Below are 18,845 nucleotides of genomic sequence, written 5' to 3'. Positions count from 1 at the left end.
ATTACAAGGATTTTAAAATTATCATTAAGGTTGAAGTATGCTGGCTAGAATTTTTTTTTAATTTCTAACTTATTTCAAATTTCTGACTCCTTGAAAATAACCATTTAATTTGGTACAGAGTTTTAAAATGACACATGAGCCCTAGACATTAAAAAGTAGTGTGGTTTTAACAAGGTAAATCTTTTCAAGGTCATACAAATATTATTAGAACTCTCAAAAGGCAGTGTTTGCCTTGTATTGTCCTGTTATGTATAATGTTTTTATTCTGTCACAGAAATAAAATTGGTTTTTCAATTTAATTTTTTTAGTATTATATAATATTCATCATTTTTTGTTTTGTTGATTTAAATATAATTGTACTTTCTCTGACTGACTTAGCATAGTACTCTATAGTTCCATTTACATCGTTGCATAAGACAAGATTTCATTCTTTTTTATGGCTTAGTAATATTCCATGGTGTATGTATGTGTGTGTGTACCATGTCTTCTTTTTCCATTCATCAGTTGATGTACACTTGGGCTATTTCCATATTTTGGCTATTGTAGGTAATGCTGTTATAAACATCAGGGTTGCAGAGTCTGTATGTGGGATTTAAGAAACAAACAAATGAGCAAAGGGAAAAAAAAAAAAGAGAGAGGGAGGCAAACCAAGAAATAGACTAACTATACAACAAACTGATAGTTACCAGAGGGGAGATGGATGGGGGGATGGTTATATAGATGACGGGCATTAAGGAACACACTTATGATGAACACCGGGTGTTGTATGGAAGTGTTGAATCACTATATTTATTGTATACCTGAAAGTAATAGTACACACTGTATGTTACTCATTGGAATTTAAATACAAATTTTAAAAAATTAAAAAAATTACCAAGTAAATAAATATAGTTGGACTGAATGTAAGTGACCGATGTTATAAACATATAAAACTATGAATTTGGAGGCTTCTCTCCTGGTAGTTTGTTCTACAATGTTATTCTATGACTTTTCCCTTCACATTTCTTTCCTGGACTTCAGTTCATGCCATTTTCAAATCCACATACCTGGCTCAATTTGTGGAAAGCCTCGTTCCCTGAAGTCTTGAGCTTCAAGCAAGATAGCCATAGAGTGAAGAGTTGGTGTCATATTTAATAATATTGTATGGTGCACTTAAAGATTTGCTAACAGGGTAGATCTAATGTAAAATGTTGTTACCACAATTAAAAGAAACAGGAGAGAGATATTGAAAAAAAAAGAGTTGGGGATCACAGGCCGCATACTTCAGAACTAAAAGCCATCCAAGAGAAGTGGAGTGAGGGAGGAGACACTTCAGGTGGTGAGATTACATGGGTGTTCGGGAACTAGGTGAGTAGAAACCACCAAAACTAGAATTGACTGAAGCCCCAGGAAAGAAAATAGGGAGAACACAGAGTATTAAAACCAAGGCAGGGTGTGAGAGTAATTTCAGAATTCATCTGTAGCCTCCTCGCAGGTTAATGAAGTGCTGCCGAGCAGGTGCTGAGGTCTTCGTGTATCAGAGTCTGCCAGACACTGATTCTCATTCTAGACATTTGGTCTTCAGTAAAGGCTCTTCATTGTCCTCCAAGTTACAATTAATATGTTCCCTCAATATTTTGCAGTATCCCCATTTTATTCTTACTCTCTAATAATTCCATTCAGTAAAGTGTGCCAAGCATTCTGCTAGGAAATTCCTTATCAGTCTTTATTAATCTTCTGTTCCCTCCTAAAATCACACAAGGACAATTTGCAATGATGAAGAGGTGGAAGATGGCACTGACTGTTTCCTCTGCCATGGTTGTTTGTGTGTTGTTTTTTTATATTAAATATAATTTATTATCAAATTGGTTTCCATACAACACCCAGTGTTCATCCCAACAGGTGCCCTCCTCAATGCCCATCACCCACTTTCCCCTTCCCCACCTCCCATCAACCCTCAGTTTGTTCTCAGTCCTTCAGAGTCTCTTATGGTTTGCCTCCCTCCCTCTCTGTAACTTTTTTCCCCCTTCCTCTCCCCACTGGTCTTCTGTTAAGTTTCTTGGGATCCACATATGAGTGAAAACATATGGTATCTGTCTTTCTCTGCCTGACTTATTTCACTTAGCATAATACCCTCCAGTTCCATCGACATTGCTACAAATGGCCAGATTTCATTCTTTCTCATTACCGAGTAGTATTCCATTGTATATATAAACCACATCTTCTTTATCCATTCATCATTTGATGGACGTTTAGGCTCTTTCCACAATTTGGCTGTTGTTGAAAGCACTGCTAAAAACATTGGGGTGCATGTGCCCCTATGCATCAGCACTCTCGTATCCCTTGGGTAAATTCATAGCAGTGCTATTGCTGGGTCATAGGGTAGGTCTATTTTTAATTTTTTGAGGAACCTCCACACTGTCTTCCAGAGCTGCTGCACCAGTTTGCATTCCTACCAACAGCGCAAGAGGGTTCCTGTTTCTCCACCTCCTCTCCAGCATCTATAGTCTCCTGATTTTTTCATTTTAGCCACTCTGACTGCCGTGAGGTGGTATCTCAGCATGGTTTTGATTAGTATTTCTCTTTTTGATTTGTATTTCCCTGATGAGGAGTGACATTGAGCATCTTTTCATGTGTCTGTTGGCCCTCTGGATGTCTTCTTTAGAAAAGTGTCTGTTCATGTCTTCTACCCATTTCTTCACTGGATTATTTGTTTTTCGGGTGTGGAGTTTGGTGAGTTCTTTATAGATTTTGGATAGTAGCCCTTTATCTGACATGTCATTTGCAAATATCTTTTCCCATTCTGTTGGTTGCCTTTTAGTTTTGTTGATTGTTTTCTTTGCAGTTCAGAAGCTTTTTAGCTTGATGAGGTCCCAGTAGTTCATTTTTGCTTTTAATCCCCTTGCCTTTGGAGATGTGTCGAGTAAGAAACTGCTGCAGCTGAGGTCAGAGAGGTTTTTTTTTTTCCTGCTTTCTCCTAGGGTTTTGATGGTTTCCTGTCTCACATTCAGGTCCTTCATCCATTTTGAGTTTATTTTTATGAATGGTGTAAGAAAGTGGTCTAGTTTCATTCTTCTGCATGTTGCTGTCCACTTCTCCCAGCACCATTTGTTAGAGAGACTGTCTTTTTTCCATTGGATACTCTTTCCTGCTTTGTCAAAGATTAGTTGGCCATACGTTTGTGGGTCCAATTCTGGGGTCTCTATTCTATTCCATTGGTCTATGTGTCTGTTTTTGTGCCAACACCATACTGTCTTCATGATTACAGCTTTGTAGTACAGGCTAACGTCTGGGATTGTGCTGCCTGCCGTTTTGGTTTTCTTCTTCAATATTTGGCTATTCGGGGTCTTTTGTGGTTCCATACAAGATTGCTTGTTCTGGCTTTGAGAAGAATGCTGGTGCAATTTTGATTGGGATTGCATCGAATATGTAGATTTCTTTGGGTAGTATTGACATTTTAACAATATTTATTCTTCCAATCCATGAGCACGGAATGTTTTTCCATTTCTTTGTATCTTCTTTAATTTCATTCATCAACTTTCTATAGTTTTCAGCATACATATCTTTTACATCTTCGGTTAAGTTTATTCCTAGGTATTTTATGATTCTTGGTGCAATTGTGAATGGGATCAAATTCTGTATTTCTCTTTCTGTTGCTTCATTATTGGTGTATAAAAATGCAACTGATTTCTGTGCATTGATTTTGTACCCTGCAACTCTGCTGAATTCATGTATCAGTTCTAGCAGACTTTTGGTGGAGTCTGTCGGGTTTTCCATGTAGAGTATCAGGTCGTCTGCGAATACTGAAAGTTTGATTTCATCTTTGCCAGTTTTGATGCCTTTGATTTCATTTTGTTGTCTGATTGCTGATGCTAGAACTTCCAACACTATGTTAAACAACAGCAGTGAGAGTGGACATCCCTGTCGTGTTCCCGATTTCAGTGGGAAAGATCTCACTTTTTCCCCATTGAGGATGATGTTAGCTGTGGGCTTTTCATAAATGGCTTTTATGATGTTTAAGCATATTCCTTCTATCCCGACTTTCTCGAGGGTTTTTATTAAGAAAGGATGCTGTATTTTGTCAAATATTTTTTCTGCATCTATTGACAGGATCATATAGTTCTTATCTTTTATTAATGTGATGTATCACATTGATTGATTTGTGAATATTGAACCAGCTCTGCAGTCCAGGGATAAATCCCACTTGATCATAGTGAATAATTCTTTTTATATGCTGTTGAATTCGATTTGCTAGTATCTTGTTGAGAATTTTTGCATCCATATTCATCAGGGATATTGGCCTGTAGTTCTCTTTTTTTCTGGGTCTCTGTCTGGTTTGGGAATCAAAGTAATGCTGGCTTTACAGAATGAGTCTGGAAGTTTTCCTTCCCTTTCTATTTTTTGGAACAGCTTGAGAAGGATAGGTATTATCTCTGCTTTAAATGTCTGGTAGAACTCCCCTGGGAAGCCATCTGGTCGTGGACTCTTATTTGTTGGGAAATTTTTGATAACTGATTCAGTTTCTTCACTAGGTATGGGTCTGTTCAAATTTTCTATTTCTGCCCGTTTGAGTTTTGGTAGTGTGTGGGTGTTTAGCCATTTGTTCATTTCTTCCATGTTGTCCAGTTTGCTGGCATGTAATTTTTTCATAGTATTCCCTGATAATTGCTTGTATTTCTGAGGGATTGGTTGTAATAAATCCATTTTCATTCATGATTTTATCTATTTGGGTCCTCTCTCTCTTCTTTTTGAGAAGCCTGGCTAGAGGTTTATCAATTTTGTTTATTTTTTCAAAAAACATCTTCTTGGTTTCATTGATCTGCTCTACTGTTTTTTGTTTTTTGGTTTTTTTTTATTTCTATATTGTTTATTTCTGCTCTGATCTTTACTATTTCCCTTCTTCTGCTGGGTTTGGGGTGTTTATGCTGTTCTGTTTCTACTTCCTTTAGGTATGCTGTTAGATTTTGTATTTGGGATTTTTCTTGTTTGTTGAGATAGGCCTGGAGTGCAATGTGGTTTCCTCTCATGACTGCCTTTGCTGCATCCCAAAGCGTTTGGATTGTTGTATTTTCATTTTCATTTGCTTCCATGTATTTTTAAATTTCTTCTCTAATTGCCTCGTTGACCCATTCATTCTTTAGTAGGATGTTCTTTAACCTCTTTGGTTTTGGAGGTTTTCCAAACTTTTTCCTGTGGTTGATTTTAAGTTTCATAGCATTGTGATCTTAAATTGTGTACTGTATGATCTCAATTCTTTTATATTTATTAAGGGCTGTTTTGTGACCCAGTATGTGATCTATCTTGGAGAATGTTCCATGTGCACTCGAGAAGAAAGTGTATTCTGTTGCTTTGGGATGCAGAGTTCTAAATATATCCGTCAAGTCCATCTGGTCCAATGTATCATTCAGGGCCATTCTTTCTTTACTTATTCTCTGTCTAGATGATCTATCCATTGTTGTAAGTGGAATATTAAAGTCCCTGCAATTACCACATTCTTATCACTAAGGTTGCTTATGTTTGTGATTGTTTTATATATTTGGGTGCTTCTGTATTCGGCGCATAGACATTTATAATTGTTAGCTCTTCCTGATGGATAGACCCTGTGATTATTATATAATGCCCTTCTTCATCTCTTGTTACAGCCTTTAATTTAAAGTCTAGTTTGTCTGATATAAGTATGGCTACTCCAGCTTTCTTTTGGCTTCCAGTAGCATGATAAATAGTTCTCCATCCCCTCACTCTCAATCTGAAGGTGTCCTCGGGTCTAAAACGAGTCTCTTGTAGACAGCAAATAGATGAGTCTTGGTTTTTTTAATCCATTCTGATACCCTGTGTCTTTTGATTGGAGCATTTAGTCCATTTACATTCAGTGTTATTATTGAAAGGTATGGTTTTAGAGTCATTGTGTTATCTGTAGGTTTCATGCTTGTAGTGATGTCTCTGGTACTTTGTGATCCTTTTGCCATTTCACTCACAGAGTCCCCCTTAGGATCTCTTGTGGGGCTGGTTTAGTGGTGATGAATTTCTTTAGTTTTTGTTTGTTTGGGAAGACCTTTATCTCTCCTTCTATTCTGAATGACAGACTTGTTGGGTAAAGGATTCTTGGCTGCATATTTTTCCTGTTCATCACATTCAAGATTTCCTGCCATTCCTTTCTGGCCTGCCAAGTTTTAGTAGATAGGTATGCTACTACCCTTATGTGTCTAACTTTGTATGTTAAGACCTGTTTATCCCTAGCTGCTTTCAGAATTCTCTTTATCCTTGTATTTTGCCAGTTTCACTATGATATGTCATGCAGCAGATTGATTCAAGTTATGTCTGAAGGGAGTTCTCTGTGCCTCTTGGATTTCAATGTCTGTTTCCTTCCCCGGATCAGGGAAGTTCTTAGCTATGATTTGTTCAAGTACACCTTCATCCCCTTCTCTCTCTCTTTTCTTCTTCTGGAATTCCTATGATATGGATATTTATTATGTTTGATTGCATCACTTACTTCTTTACTTCTCCCCTAGTGCTCTTGGATTTTTTATCTCTTTTTTTCTCAGCTTCCTCTTTTTCCATAATTTTATCTTCTAATTCACCTCTTCTCCCCTCTGCCTCTTGAATCCACACTGGCTGCCTCCATTTTATTTTTTACCTCATTTATAGCATTTTTTAATTCATCATGACTATGTTTTAGTCCCTTGATCTCTGTAGCAATAGATTCTCTGCTGTCCTCTATGATTTTTTCAAGCCCAGCGATTAATTTATAAGTATTATTCTAAATTCTTGTTCACTTATATTGCTTAAGTCGGTTTTGATCAATTCATTAGCTGTCACTACTTCCTGGAGTTTCTTTTGAGGAGAATTCTTCCGTTTCGTCATTTTGGCTGGTTTTTTATCCCTTGTGCATTTTAAAAGCTTGTTGTGTGCTCTGCACCTGCGAGCACTGCTATATTAAAGAAGGGTCATACACTGTCGAGGGCCTGGCCTGTCAGGAGGTGTTTTTTTGGAGATTGTTACTTGTTCTCTGTTGTTATGTCTTTGGTTATTTCATTACCCTACTTGCAGTGATATTTTGGACCCACCACCAGGTGTGCTTTGATTTGTTCCTCAGAGTAGCCCTGGAAAGGAAAACAGCACACAGACAAATAGGAGACAAAAACACACAAACAAATAACACAAACAAAAACAGAAAACTAAAAACAAAAAACCCCAAAACATTGACTACAAGTAAAGAACAAGGTGGAGGCGGTGTTGATGGAAGAGCACCATACATAGAGAGAAATGACAGGAGTGGGGACAAAGAAAAAATAAACATTGACTAGGCAGAGAGACTAAAAGGCTGAATCTAGAGAGAGAGAAAGGAAAATAAGGAAGGAGGCGGGGAAAAAGACGTGAAGATAAAATTATCCAGACAGAGAAACTATATGGCTTGATTATTCCAGGGAGAAAGGAATGTAAAGAAGGAGGTGTAGAACATGAATCAAGAGAATGGATTAAATATGTCTAGACAAACCACTAACCAGCCTAGAGGAGGGAAGAGATAAGGATAAATGGTGGCGGGGGGGTGGGGGGGAATATATCTATATATCCAGAATTGACCTAGAGTTAATCGAGACAGTGCTGCATCACTGGTCTGGGGGAGCTGTCCGCAGGGTCTGTCCAGCTCTGGTAGATTCACAGTTATCTGGTGGGAAGGGGCATGGTCTGGTGTAGACTGGACCCACCTCCACTATGGGCCCCAGGAATGATCCCTGAGGCCCCGCCTTGGTGGTGGTGGTGGTTGGGGAAATGGTGATCCCCCAGTCTCTTCTCCACGGACCCAGACCCTGGGGACTCCGTTTGACTTGTCCTCACTGTGCCGCAGGCACAGACGGGGTGGTGCTTCTTGCACCTCCAACTTCCCTGACCCTGCGCTTGGCTAGGATTCAAAGTCCTGCTCTGTGGGCTCTGGCACTGGGGAAGCACCTCTCGGTGCGGCCTGATATGTGGTCCCGGCTGGCTTCGTCTGTGCCACAGCACTTCAGGGAGGACCACCTTCTACTGCTGACTGTGCCACTAACCTCGCCACAGAGCCCCCGGGGGTGGTGGACACAGGCAGATGTAGGCAGGCTTTGTCTTTTTCCACAGCACTCCAGGGAGGGGGCCACTTTTTCCTACTGCGGACTGCACCCTCGGCCCAGCCACTGAGCCTGAGGGTGGCGGGCGCAGGCAGGCTTTGTACTGTCGTGCAGCCCTCTAGGGAGGGGACCGCTTTCTCCAACTGAGACTGCACCCCTGACCTACCACCTAACCCAGGCCTAGCTCCCCTCCTCCCCAGGTGCGCAAACAGGGAGTTGGCCCCAGTCCGAAGAAAGCCCCGCAGTTAGAGATTGGATCCCTCTCAGTCCCAGTCCGAGGTCTTTCTCCTGTCCGGATAAGGTCCTACACTTCCCTAGCTGCTCTTTCTCTTCCCTTTGTCTGTCTGCAGAAGGGGATCTCTCCCCTCCGTGCCTACACAGCCTATTTTATCTCCCCCAGTTCGCAATCACCCACCTATCTTTTCTCCAGTTGACCCATTTTCTTCCTGGTAGATTCAGTCTCTTTTCCTCCCAGACTCTGGGCTTTAAAGTCCTTTGGCTTCAGCACTTCTCTGAGAGACACAGGAGGTATGGATCCCCCTACTTCTCCACCATTTTGGCCCCTCCCTCTCTACTATGGTTGTTTGTATCATTGTGTTTTGCAAGCCCACAACAGATGCTAGAAGTCCAGGTTTTCTCTGCTATCTTAATGTGGAGTGGCAGTTTTTTGCTAGGCTTCAAGTTTCTTAGAAGTACTATTCTGCTACCATACTCCTCTTGGGTCTGGCCACTTCCCTGGAGAAAATCAATGCCTGTCACCAAAGGGACCTACAGATCTCTCTTTTCTCCATGTAGGCATCCCTACCTTACTGCTTTCTACTCCACAATATCTAACATAATCTCCTCTGTGATTTAAAGCTTTTTATAAATGACAGACTTCTTCAGCTGCTTCCACTTTCTCCCAGATGGTAAATTCTTGGGGAAAGAATTACTAAGCTAGATTATATCAGTAAAATAAGGAAATGAAAAAAGAAAATATATTTGAACCTTTCAAAAATTTATGTGCCAGTCTGAAATGGAAGACAATGACTATTGAACAGGTGACTATTATTGATAAGAAAAATGATTGTAATTGTAGCTGCCAATTACACCTAAAGGATTTATTCCTTACAAACAGCAAACTAATACTTAGCTACACTTATTCCTATCACAGTATCACTTTTTAGAGAAAATGAATGGAATCAACATAAGTGCTTAGCAATGGAAAGGTGGTTAAAACAAGTATGTTGCCTCTGTGCAAGGGTGTACTGCATGTGTACATGGGTGTCAAAGAGATGTTGATATGAGAAGATTTGCATGATATATATTTATGTACAAAATAAAGGCTACAAAGAACATGAACAACAGATACATCCCAAAATTTTACCAGTGGTTATGACTAAGTGATCTAGTTGGTTGGGAATTCAGGAGTTTTCAGCCTTACTCTTTTTGTTCACTTGCATTTTTTCATTTTTTCCAAAGAATATTTCCTTTTAACTATGAAAATAAAGCCAAAAGAACTATTTTGAATTTCAAAAAGATATAATTGCTTTCATCTACAAACTGTTTACTGTGTCAGTCACTTCAGTAGGCACTTTACATACATTATTTCTATTCCTCTCAACCAACCCTTAAAAATAGGTATAAGGTTTTTTTTTGTTTGTTTGTGTATTTTCCATCTTTGTCCTTAGAAGAACAAAACATTAATCAGACTGGCAGATAGAAGAGCCGTGGTCCCTACTTGACAGTATTGCTGTCTGGTGACAGGCTCCTCTCTCACGGGTCATTTGTCCTCTACCCTACCCATGTGGTTAGGTGAAGAAAATACCACCACCCCCCCACCAAGTTTTTTTTTCCCCCATTCTCTTTGGTTAATATCTTAGTATGCTTGTCATTGATGTTAATTTGGGTAGAATGTGGTGATGGAGTGAGAGCAAAAAGACTTTAAGCTGGGGATGAGAAGAAATCTGAATTTTAATAAAGATAACTCTTGAGGAATTTCCACACAAATTGCTAGATCAGATTTTCTGGAATTCTTTTGCATTCATTTCCCAACAAAATTAGAGATTTCTCAGGAAAGCAGTATTATGTTAGATCCAAACCTTTGGCACTATGTTTCATACCATTGATGCTATCATGTTCTTTAAACAGGGTATCATTCACTTATTTAGTGTGCATATGAGTGAAGTTCTACTGATTTGGGACTCAAACAACTGCACACACAATGAGACTAGAGCGATATAAGTTTGTGCTTTATCTGCTGATTTTTAAATGCCATTAAAATAGATTCTTAAAACTTGAAGTGATGAAATAGATTCTTTTTTAAGGTATATTTATCATATTTATTTTTGAGAGAGAGAGAGGAGGGACAGATAGACGGAGACAGAGGATCCAAAGCAGGCTCTGTGCTGACAGCAGAGAGCCTGATGTGGGGCTCAAACTCACAAACCATGAGATCCTGACCTGAGCTGAAGTCCGACACTTAACTGACTGAGTCACTCGTGCCCCTGAAATGGTTTCTTAAAGTTTATTGAGATCCTTTTACATTTCTTTTTCCTTGCAATTTGATGCCAGACTCTTTTCACATGCTTTGAGCATATTATATTACTATAATTGTTCCCCTTAATAAATACTTTTCAGTAATTAAATAAAAAAGAAAATAACTTGTATGAATTTAAAGATAATCAGGATACTCAGGATCATCATTCCTGTTGAGATCAAGGAACTAAGGGTGCCTGGGTGGCTCAGTCGGTTAGGTGTCTGACTTTAGCTCTGGTCACTATCTCATGGTTTGTGAGTTCAAGCCCCACTTTGGGAGCCAGTGCAGAGCCAGCTTTGGATCCTCCACCCCCTCTCTTTCTCCAACCCCCACCCCCCATTCTCACATGCTCCCTCTCTCTCTCTCTCTCTCTCTCTCAAAAATAAACAAACATTAAAAAAAAGATCAAGGAGCTAATAATAGCTGATGACCTTTGATATTTTATAAACATAATACCGAGTATGAACAGTTCTTCTAGATAGCAGCAAGGATAAAGCTAAGTAGTCAACATTTATTGGTAAGGCATCCATTGAGTCATGAGAATTATCACCTGTTACGACAGAAGCATAGATCCTGAGTTTGAGAATTCTATTCAGTTGGTTTTCAATAATATAGAAGTAGACTATTCTACCTTTGTATTATTTACATAACTTCTTTTATTTCTCTGAAACTTTTCAGTCTTTACTATCTAAGGCTAAATTTGTGTAGTACTTTAGGTTTTAGAAAATAGTGTTGTTGTTGTTGTTGTTGTTGTTTTTGTTATAAAGCGCGGTTTGATTTTTGTCTACCCGGTATCAGTTTTACTAATAATAGCACCATCTTCTTTGTACTTTGACCCTTTTTTAGTCCATGAGGTTCTGATGGGACTGCTGTTCACAAAAGTAACTGGGTTGTGCAGGAGGGTTTAACATAACTTGTCTGGCTGTAATTGGCATGAACATATAACCTGAGATGAGTGAGTTAGAAGCTCTTGATGAAATATTATATACAGACACTGGGAAATAAAAGATAAGTTCATGATATTGTTTCAGCCATGTCCTCTGCCAAAGAGATGACTCCTACCTTTATTGGAAAAGAATGAGGAAACTATACAGAGAAGCAAAGCTGACAAATTTAGAGAACTGATAATGTTTGATTAGTTGATAGCTGATGTAGGTACCACCTCTAACCTTTCTGGGTAAGTAAATTAGATTAATTTTTTTTTTCTTTTAGATCTTTTTTCTTTTATTTTTCTTCAGCTAATTTGAGTTTGATTCATATCACCTGTAAACAGAATGTGAACTGACCTCATGAAATGGGCCCAATATGTGTGGTTTTTCACTAGCAAGACCTTGCTTCAAAGAAGGCTCTAAGTAAATAGGTAAATAGAATGACCCACTTCGTAGGTGCAGTAATTCTTCTTTAGTCAACCCAGGGCTTATTCATTTACAGAGTGGCAGAATAGGGTGAGTACAGAAGTGATGGTATGTTCAACAATAGGGTTTTTTTCTCACCAAGACCGACATTGCTATTGCCACAGCAGTTTTTCTCAGTAATTGGTGTGCATCGGGGCCCTGAGATGAAATGGTATTTCTAAGAGATCAGCCAGCTACCTGGTTATAGGTCAGCTACATTGGGCTTTTTCTGTTTTACAAAAGTCAACAATCTCTAGTCTCCAAAATATCTGTTTTGAATTTGTTTTTGTTTTCCTACCTGTATTGCTTCTGTTGGATCCATTACTCATGGGCTTATTTCATATTCTGAATATTATCACAATTTTCCACACAAATCATCTCTCATCTTCTGACTTAGTTCACAGTAGAACATGCAATACAATGGACCAATGTTATATTTCCCTGGGTTTTTCATATACCTCACTTGTAATAGGTTATAATTTATAATTATAGTTACTTTAGTAGTAGTGATAGAAGAACTAAGTCAGACATAGGATATGTAGGAAAGGATTGAAGGGAAGTTTTGAAAATCAAGCCTTGAGATGGGCAGAAACCAGGGCAGCTCTGGTTCTGTCTCTAGTAGGTGATGCTGACTGAATCTCTAATGTACTGTCATCAGAAACAGCTCTAACTAATTTTGGGTTCTGAGTGTGTTTGATTGTTTGTCTGTTTTTACCCTGAGACTAAAATTTCTGGAGGATAGAATCTGGTTGGTTTAGTTTTGGTTGTGTGCGCACTTTTATGATCATGGTAGGGAGGGGTCCATTATCAGAAGAAAGAGTGTATTAAATATTAGCATCCAAGGACTGGACTGTGATAGATACTACTTTTGCTTTCTAAGTATATTTCCTATGTGTCCCTTGTCATCTGTTCTGCCCACTCTCTCTGATATTATATCTATTCTCCTAGCTATATGGTTGACTATATGATCCAACCTGTTGATAAACATATTTGGCTGCTACTACGGTGATTTTTTCTAATGTCAAAATGGTAACAGTCATCTTGTCTGTCATATTGAAATCCATCACCAGGCATAAATTTTTTTTGCAGGGATAATTATAATTAAAAATATAAGACATTGACTTTGCATAATGAAAATGACATAGTGTTGTGAATAATGCACTATTTTAATTTCATTAATTTTATGGAGATGATGAGTATGGACCAAGGCCAAATGTTACTTATGGTATAATGTATGAATAAAGATTTTGTAGTTGTTCAAATAGATTAAAAATGGGAGCAAAAGTGACTCTTTGTATGATACATAGAAACATAGGCATGCCAACCTGAAGTCAAACAAACAGACAAACAAAAACATAGCAATTAGGGTTGTATTTGTATGTTTCATGTGTATGTAATCAGAGATCTGATGTTTTAAGTTCTTAGGGAACAAAATTCTGCCAGACACAGATATTATGCCTACATCTGTTCTATACATTTTTCTTAAAGTAATTTATTATATCAGTTTTGAAATTTTTGGTTTTATAGTCTTATGTCCCCCAACCAGACTGTGAAAACTCTTAAGTCCCCCAACCAGACATTTAAAAAGGGACTGTGTCAATCATTTTTGCATTTCATAATCTGGGGAATCACACATGTAAAGTAAGGGCTTTGGCTTAGGGGCGGCCAAGTTTGATTACTGGGTTTACCATATTCTAGCCATGTAACCATGGATAAGTCATTGAATCTAATCAAGCTTATTAAATTCTTTACTTGTGTTTTAGCAATAACATTGCCTCTTTAGGTAGCCATGTATTTTACATGGGAATTACGTGTGACAATTAAGTATATTTCTAATCATAGTCTCTGGCATATAAATTTTAAGTAAATTATGGCCAGTAACTTCAGTTATTTAGTGAATATTTGTGTATGGTTAGGTGAATTACTTCTAAGCTCTTCTTGGTAAACCCATGCTCTTTGTCAAAAGAATTATATCAATGAATGTAGAAATTTCCAGTATCTACAGTGCAAAAGCAACATCTAATATGTATTTGATACTGTGTTTTTTGAATGTATACAATTATGAAAACTCATTGTTTTATTGAATGAGAAAACATGCACACTACACAGAATATTTTTATTTGAAAGGAATAGGAGCTCACAATTGAATAAACTAGGCAGAAGGAGTATTAAATTTTTAAAAAAAATTTTAATGTTTATTTTTGAGAGACTGAGAGAGAAACATTGAGGCGGCAGCAGCAAAGAAGGAGACACAGAATCAGAAGCAGACTCCAGGCTCTGACCTGTCAGCGCAGAGCCCAACGCTCTGTGAGAAACTGTGAGATGGTGTCCTGAGCCTAAGTCAGATGCTTAACCAACTGAGCCGCCTAGGCACCCAGGAACTATTGAATTGCTATACAGTGAAAATGTAGTTTCATTGATTATTCTGTTAACTGAATTAACAGGTGTTCAAAATACTGGCAAATACTTTAATGCTGGTGGAGCTAATTGATATATTATTCAGTGCATCATCAATTGATGATTAAAATGCAAGATATATGCTATTTTTTAAAAATATATCCTGATTCTGTATGCTTCATCTCATGAATTAGCATCAAGTGTACATTTTTAAATTTGAGTGTAACAGTAGGAAACTGTTTAAGTAAGTCACCCATAATTGAATTTGATGTATGGTGTTTAGTTTTCTTGTTCTGCTAGTCAACGAACATTTTGGTTACATAGTCATGAAAAACAATGAAACTCAAAATCTGCATACATTTGCCTATATTTGCACTATTACTAAGTGAAAATACAATAGTTTGGAGAATTCAGAAGGTCACCTGGTTTGCTGAATACGATTACTGTCATGGTTACTGTATATTGAGAAAGGAACCTTAATGAGAATAGAAGATTCTGCAACTCCTTTTAAGAAAAGTATAAATAGAAATGATAGTGATAAGAAAGGTTTTAGCCTTGTTCACAGATACTTAGGAGAATCTGGAAGTTTTCAAAATAATTATAACTTTGAAGTAAGAATCAAATAAGAATTTGCTTTTCACATCACACCTCTATACCGACTCTTCCCCTAACTCTTATACCCACTCACATCCACCTCAGCAACAGGGAAATGTCCTATGTCTTTATTAAGGAAGGTATCATTTGTCTTTATTAAGGTATCATTTTACTGTGAACAGCCATTTAAGGTGTTAAAATCAGTAACTGGTGGTAATAATAATTGGTCACATTTATTAAGCACTTACTATATGCCAGGTACCATGTAAGTATTTTTCATATGTTGTTTATTCATCATTAGTTGTGTGCCTGTTAAATCTCGAACACTTAAGCACTAGGGATATAATTAAAAAAAAAAGGTGGAAATTCATGTCCTCATGGAGCTTATATTTTATTGAGGGAAGATAGATACATTATGTCATTTAATCCTTTGCAACTTTATTATGTTGGCACCAGTATTATCTCCATCTACCATTGAAGAAATTGAGGCATGGAGAATTTTGGTGATTTGCTTTAAGTCATATGGCTAGTTAAGGACTAAACCAGGATCTTAATACCCTGCAGCGTCTTTCTCTACCATGATACTCTGCTTTTCCTAGCCTACAGCTTCTTAATTTACAACGCTGTGCATTTCTTGAGAAAAGTGGAGCTTATCTACCTGTCAGCATCTGTACCCACATACTCTGCCTTCATTATTTTAATACAGATGAATTCTCTGAGTACCACTCTGAGGCCAGCCCTTCCATTTGTACCCAGGATCCCTTTCTTCTTGTCTAGTCAGGGCCTTGTTTTAGCAATTTTCCCCTTTTTCTTCTATTTTTTCCTCTCTCTTTATGGGATCATCTTCAATCAGAGGACATAAATGCTATTATTCACCATTATTTAAAATTTAAAACACACACACACACACACACACACACCCACACCCACACACCCTTTTTACCTTACTTTCCTCTTCAGTTACTGACTGGTTTATCTGCTTTTTGTTAAAAGCAGAATTCCTCATGAGTTATGTATACTGACTATATCCAGTTGTACTTCTTCCATTTTTCTTAAAACCATTGAATTCATACTATTGCTCTCCAGTGAAATTTCTTTGTCTAAGTCCAAAGGCTTTCATATTACTAAAGCTAGTGGTCATTTGTGAGTTCACATTAACTTATTGACATTTGACACAAATAATAGCTGTCTTTTCCTTGAAATTCCTCCTGTAGTTGGCTTCCAGTTAACCACACTCGCCTGCTTTTCTGTTTTACTGATAGCTTTTTCTCGGTCTCCTTTACCAGTTTTTTTCTCATCTAGTCAACCGTCTAATGACAGAATGATCCAGCACTCAGGCCTTGATAATTTTTCTTCTTTTTCTTTATTCACTTATTTGGTGATCTAATTTAGTCTTGGGGTTTTAAATACAATTGTATATCTGCAATAGATTATAGCATTGCACTCAATCATTCATTCTCTGTTGTCTCTGTAACAAGATATCACATTTTCTCTTACAGTGTGGCTAACATTGGACAGTGCCTCCTTGTATGTGGAGTATACGTCACTACTCCTTTCTTTGGCCTGATCATGTGATTGACTGGGTCAGGCTGATGACATGTGAGTGGAAGTGACAGTACACCACTTCTAAGCAGAAAATGTATACGTTAAATTCTTGCTATCTTGCTATACGTTATATCTTCCTATATAAAACAAGACTGATATATCCCAGAAAGAGATTCTTCTCTCGGCCAGAATACTGGAATAAGAAAACAGAAACAGAAGTGCAGCATGAAGCCCATAGAGCTACCAAGAAGTAATGTGAGAGAGAAATAAATATTTGTTGTTGTAACCCAATGAGATTTGGGGAATGGAGTTGTTACTGCTGCAGAGCTAACTAACTAAAATACCATCAGTGTGCTGATGACTGTGTAATTTTTATCTCTAACTCATCTTTTTTTTTGTACTCCCAACCTACATATCCAAATGTTTACCCAGGATTTTTAATTAGATGACTAGTAGACATCTCAAACCTAACATTCTTGCCTTTTCCCCCAGCATACTCCCATCCCCTCCCCTGTGGATGCCACCCTTTCACTTGCTCTGACTGACAAAACATGGAATCATCCTTGATTCTTCTCTTTATCATCATTCCCACATTCTAATAAGGAAATCCTGTTAGCTCTGCTTTGAAAATATATCCATAATTCTGCCAGTTCTCACCACTTCCATTGCTACTTCCCACTCTAAGCCATAATTATTTATTGCCTGGATTTAAAAGAACCTCCTTCCTCCACCCTTATTCCTCCATAGCCTCTTTTCACATAGAAGTCATATTTTAAAATGACAATTGAGGGGTGCCTGGGTGGTTCAGTCGGCTGAGCTTCCGATTTAGGCTCAGGTCATGATCTCCCGGTCCATGAGTCCGAGCCCCGCGTCGGGCTCTGCGCTGACAGCTCAGAGCCTGGAGCCTGCTTCGGATTCTGTGTCTCCCTCTCTCTCTGCCCCTCCCCCGCTCCTGCTCTGTCTCTCTGTCAAAAATAAATAAACATTTAAAAAAATTTTTTTAAATGACAATTGATATTGTCTTTCTTTTGCTTATTACTTCTTATTAGCAGCCTATCTCATTCAGAGGTAGGCCAAAATCTTTAAAGTAGCTTTTAGGGTCCTTGCCTGATCTGGTCTCTTATTTCCCAATTCCTGCCTACTTTCTTTCTTGTTTACTTCATCCAGCCCCACTGGCCTCTTTATTTCTGGACTACATGAAGATCACTGTGCTCTGAGGATTTTTTTTTACTTGCTTTGCCTCTTGTCTGTTCTTTCAGTTAGCCACATGGTTTACTGTCTCATTTCTTTTAAGTCTTTGCTCAAATACTATCTTTTCAGTGAGGGCTTTTCTTCACTACCTGCTTCTAAATTACATACACTCATTATACAGCTCCTATGCCCATCCCCTTTGTTTTGTCTCCTTAGCATTTACCATTTGTTACATTATAGGACTTGTTTTGTTGGTTGTTTCCTCCTCCCCCATGATAACATATGCTATAACACTACAGAAATTTCTGTCTGTTTTGGTCTTTCCTATATCCACAGTATCTGGCATATAGTAGGTACAATAAATACCTGTTAAATGAATATGCTGAGGTTTTCTTGGATACTCTCATATATGTTGTTATGAACTAAATATTTGTATCCCCACCAAAACTCATATATTGAAATCTGAACCCCTACTGTGATGATATTTGGAGGTGGAACCTTTGGAAGGTAATTACATTTATATGAGATAATGAGGGTGGGGCCCCCATGAAGGATGAATGTGTCCTAATGAGAACAGACTGGATCTTGCTCTCTCTCCCAACATGTGAAAAGGCAGCAGTCTGGTCTGAAAGCTAGGAAAAAAGCTCTCACCAGGAGCCAAATTGGCTAGCACCTTGATCTTGGACTTCCCGGCCTCCAAAATTGTAAGAAATAAATGTCAGTTGTTAAGAAATAAATGTATGCCACTCAGTCTGTGGTATTGTATCACAGCACCTCAAGCTGACTAGGGTTTTTGTTATTAGGAGTGGGTTGCTGCTGTAACAAATAGTTTAACATGTGAAGCAGCTTCAGGACTGGGTAGAAGCTGGAAGAGTTTTGAGGTGCATACTAAAAATATGGACGTTAAGGGTAATTCTGGTGAGGTTTTAGATGGAAGTGAGGAATATGTTGTTGAACACTGGAGGCAAGGTGAGCCTTGTTATCAGGCGGCAGAGAATTTGCCTGAACTGTGTTCTAGTGTGTGGAAGATGAAACCTGTGAGGGATTAGATTGGGTATCTAGTTGGGAAGATGCCTCAACAAAGTGTTGAAGCAGTGATTTGGTAAAATGCAAGGAGAGAGAGATTAA

The 18,845-nt window shown here is 38.2% G+C and overlaps 1 protein-coding gene across 14 annotated transcripts in view; it reads left to right on the top strand.

Moving 5' to 3' along the window:
- The window catches only part of COX7B2 (cytochrome c oxidase subunit 7B2), a 164,567-nt gene that overhangs the window by 102,488 nt on the left and 43,234 nt on the right, over window positions 1-18,845 (top strand). Inside the window, exon 3 of one of the 14 annotated variants that reach the window (XR_013555299.2) lies at window positions 6,255-6,350. The exons of the other annotated variants lie outside the window; for them this stretch is intronic. The gene's annotated coding sequence lies outside the window, so the exon portion shown is untranslated. Of the gene's footprint in view, window positions 1-6,254; window positions 6,351-18,845 lie in introns of those variants that run through there. 14 annotated transcript variants of the gene reach the window in all.

This window comes from Panthera onca, chromosome B1 (genome assembly GCF_046562875.1).
Source record: "Panthera onca isolate mPanOnc1 chromosome B1, mPanOnc1 haplotype 2, whole genome shotgun sequence".
NCBI classification, from domain to species: Eukaryota; Metazoa; Chordata; class Mammalia; order Carnivora; family Felidae; genus Panthera; species Panthera onca.
The sequence above is the reverse complement of the archived record's forward strand: the minus strand, read 5'-3'. Positions and strand labels throughout refer to the sequence as shown.